We start from the raw sequence: 4,346 nt of genomic DNA, 5'->3' as shown, positions 1-4,346 counted from the left end.
CATGATTGTTATGGTGTCAGGATGATTGAAGAGCATTATTTCTATTATTACATTGTAATATAAAATGAAATCATTCAACTCACCATAATGCAGAATCAGTGGGAGCCCTGAGCGTGTCACTAGCCACGTCGCCTGCCACCAGATGCCATCAGGTGTCCCCAGTGGAGTCCCTCCTTACATGCAGCCTGTGTCACCAGCAGCCTGTGTCACCATCAATTGCAGCAGCATGTGTGTTAGAAGTTTTTGAGTTAATTAATATTTTAAGTGATAAAAGTTTCTGAAAATATATGTAAGTTATATGTACGGTAATAAGTGATGGTTTCTAAAGGTCACAGAACAACAGATAGTATAGGGAGGAGTGGTTTTGCTGAGTAGGTATTTCTATTTTTGAGTTAGTCAGGACTAGGGATGAGCCGAACACCCCCCGGTTCGGTTCGCACCAGAACTTTCGAACGGACCCCAAATTCGTACGAACATTAGAACCCCATTGAAGTCTATGGGACTCGAACGTTCGAAATGGAAAGTGCTAATTTTAACGGCTAATATGCAAGATACTGTCCTAAAAAGGGTTTGGGGACCTGGCTCCTGCCCCAGGGGACATGGGTCAATGCCTAAAATGTTTTTAAAAATGGCCGTTTTGGCGGGAGCACTGATTTTAATGACGATTAAAGTGAAAAAAAAAGTGAAATATTTCTTTAAATATGGTGCCTGGGGGGTGTCTGTAGTATGCCTGTGAAGTGACACGTGTTTCCCGTGTTTAGAACAGTCCCTGCACAAAATGACATTAAACGGAAATAACGTAATTTAAAACTGCTTGCGGTTTTAATGTTATATCTGGTTCTGGCAATATGGATGAAAATCATTGAGAAAAATTGCATGGGTAGCCCTCCCTGCCCATTACCAGCCTATTTGGGTCTTGTACACATATTAAGGGGAACCCCGTACCCATATTAAAAAAAGGAAATGCATGGGGCCCCCAGGCCCTATATACTCAGAACAGCAGTATACAGGCGGTGCAAACAAGACAGGGACTGTGTAGGTTTGTTGTGTTAAGTTGAATCTGTTTGTAATTTTCAACCGGTACATTTTTAAAGTGTAGCTCCAGTCAAAAAATCTATTTTTAAGCTTTTTGGAAAACATAGGGAAGGGTTATCACCCCTGTATAATTTGTTTTGTCGTCCATCTTTTTTCATCTCACTTGCTGTTGTCTCCTTCCGTTTGCAAGTAGGAGATGTTTGTGAATTGGATGTTTGAAAGTAGGGGCCTGCCCTATATGCTCTGCAGAAATGGCGGAACAAGGTGTTGGTTTTGCCACAACATTGTAAGCCCTCAAAGTGACTCTTGGTGGGCGCTGGAGCGCCCTGCTGTGAACGATTATATCAAGAATTGTAATTACATGCCATTGTTGAACAGTGGTAGAAAAATTGACCTTTGGTGGTTGTGGTGCTGGTGCCACAACACTATAAGTCCTCACAGTTACTCTGGGTGGGCAGAGGAAGGGGCCCTCCTGTGAAATATTATATCAAGAATTGTAATTACATGCACCTGTTAATCAGGGGCAGAAAAATTGGGCCTTAGGCACTGGTGCTGGTGCCACTACACTGCAACCTCTGCCATATACTATTGTTTTATTGCAGGAATTAGCCCTGCTGCAAAGCATTGCATCAAAAATTGTAATTAAATGCCCCTGTTAAACAGGGGCAGAAAAATTGGGCTGATGGCATCACCCAGAACCAGAAATGTTCTTCCAACATATCAGCGGAGGAGGAAGAGGATAGACAATCAACATAACAGGACAGTCACTCAGCATCAGCATAGGCAGTCTTGAAGGGATGTGATATTTCAAAAAAAATTATTCGGTTACATCAGCTTCAGGTGCTTGGTAGCTGTGGGTGATCCAAGACTGATTCATCTTGATGAAGGTCAGTCGATCAACTGATTCGGGGGACAGGCGCACCCTGTGATCGGTAACAAAGCCACCAGCAGCACTGAAGGTGCGTTCCGAAACAACGCTGGATGCAGGACAGGCCAGTAGCTCAATTGCATACTGTGCAAGCTCTGGCCAGTGATCCATCCTCAAGACCCAGTAAGCCAGAGGATTTTCAGTGGGAAAGGTGTCCAAGTCTGACCTTGCCCCTAGGTATTCCTGCACCATGTAAATCAGACGATGGCGATGGTTGCTGGAACCGATCATACCTTGGGGCTGCGGACTAAAAAATTGTCTGAAAGCATCAGTCAGACAGCCACCTTCTCCACCGCTCCTTCTGACCGATGTCTCAGCAACACGTTGTCCAGGACCAGGAGTTTGTGACCTCCCAGTCTCTGGGAACGCGTTGCACAAACCTTTCTGCAAGGCCTCCCGGAGATGTCTCATCCTCTGTTCCCTCTGCGATGGCAAGATAAGGTCGGCAACCTTACCCTTGTACCGTGGATCAAGGAGAGTGGCCAGCCAGTAATGGTCCCTCTCCTTGATCCGAAGAATACGAGGATCCTTCCGCAGGCTTTGCAGGATCAGGGAGGCCATGCAGCGTAGGTTAGCTGAGGCATTCGGTCCGAGGTCCTCTGGGTCACTAAGGACAACATGATCCGCAGCTACCTCCTCCCAGCCACGTACAAGTCCACGTGTTTCTTGGGACTGTAAATCATCCCTATAAGACTGCTGATGCTGATGCTGAGTGCCAGCCTCCACCTCCATGCTGACACAATCATCCTCCTCCTCCTCTTCCTCCTCCTCACCCTCTTCCTGTGTGATGGGTGGCACAGCAGGAACACTGTCTGGATAAAGGGGGCCTTGAGAGGCAAGGAAGTCCTCCTCTTCCTGCCTCTGTTCTGCCTCAAGTGCCCTGTCCATTATTCCACGCAGCGCGTATGCTCCAAGAGGTGGACAAGAGGTACAGTGTCACTGATGCATGCACTGTCACTGCTCACCATCCATGTGGCCTCCTCAAACGGTGACAGGACAGTGCATGCATCCCTGATCATGCCCCACTGGCGTGGTGAGAAAAAACCAAGCTCCCCTGACCCTGTCCTGGTGCCGTAGTCGCACAGGTACTCATTGATGGCCCTCTGCTGCGTGTGCAGCCGCTGCAGCATGGCCAACGTTGAGTTCCACCTGGTGGGCATGTCACATATAAGGCGGTTCTTGGGCAGGTTCAACTCCTTTTGGAGCTCAGCCAGCCGAGCACAGGCATTAAATGATCGGCGGAAATGCACACAGACTTTCCTGGCCTGCTTCAGGACATCATGTAAGCCGGGGTACCTGCCCAAGAACCGCTGCACCACCAGGTTAAGGACGTGAGCTACACAGGGCACATGGGTCAGTTGTCCCTGTCGGAGGGCGGAGAGGAGGTTGGTGCCATTGTCGCAAACCACCATTCCTGGCTTAAGCTGGCGTGGCGTCAACCACCTCTCGGCCTGCCCCTGCAGAGCTGACAAAACATCCGCCCCAGTGTGGCTCCTGTCCCCCAAACAAACCAGCGCAAGCACGGCATGGCATCGTTTTGCCTGCGTACTTGCGTAGCCCCTGGAACGCCTACGGAGCACCGCTGGTTCTGAGGACAGAGCACTGGAAGAGGCCATGGAGGAAGAAGAAGAGGAGGGGGTGGAGGAGAGAGGTGTGTCACAACCAATAGTAGCATTTTGGAGGCGTGGTGGCGGAACAACCTCCAACACTACTGCACCTTGTCCTGCATCCTTCCCAGCAGCCAGAAGAGTGACCCAATGGGCCGTGAAAGACAGGTAACGTCACTGTCCATGCCTGCTGGACCATGAGTCAGCGGTAATATGCACCTTACCGCTGACCGCCCTGTCCAGCGAGGCAAGGACATTGCCTTCCACATGCCGGTAGAGAGCCGGAATCGCCTTCCGTGAGAAAAAGTGGCGTTTGGGGACCTGCCACTGAGGAACCGCACATTGTACAAACTCACGGAAGGGGGCCGAGTCTACCAACTGAAAAGGCAGCAGTTGAAGTGCTAGCAATTTAGCCAAGCTAGCATTCAACCGCTGGGCATGTGGATGGCTGGGAGTGAACTTCTTCCGCCGGTCCAGCAGCTGGGGCAGGGACATTTGCCTGCTATAATCGGATGTGGATGTACCACTAGCAGAGTTCCCGGAAGCACTTGGCTGTGACACACCTAATTCTACACCTTCATTCCTCTCAGAGCAGGTTTCAGAGAGGACTGAAGGTCTAGTGGGGTTGGAGATGCCAGCTGATGAGGAGCAAGGAGAGGTCCGCTTTGTTCTTTGGTGTGGGTCTTTGAGGTACGCTTGCCAACGAGCTGCATAGCAGGTCAGCATATGTCTGGTCAAGCATGTGGTGCCCAAGCGGCTGATGTTTTGGCCACGTG

The sequence above is a fragment of the Lithobates pipiens genome, unplaced genomic scaffold (genome assembly GCF_037356315.1).
Source record: "Lithobates pipiens isolate NorthernLeopardFrog02 unplaced genomic scaffold, aLitPip1_a1.2 Scaffold_110, whole genome shotgun sequence".
Lineage (NCBI taxonomy): Eukaryota > Metazoa > Chordata > Amphibia > Anura > Ranidae > Lithobates > Lithobates pipiens.
This window is presented reverse-complemented; position numbering follows the sequence as displayed.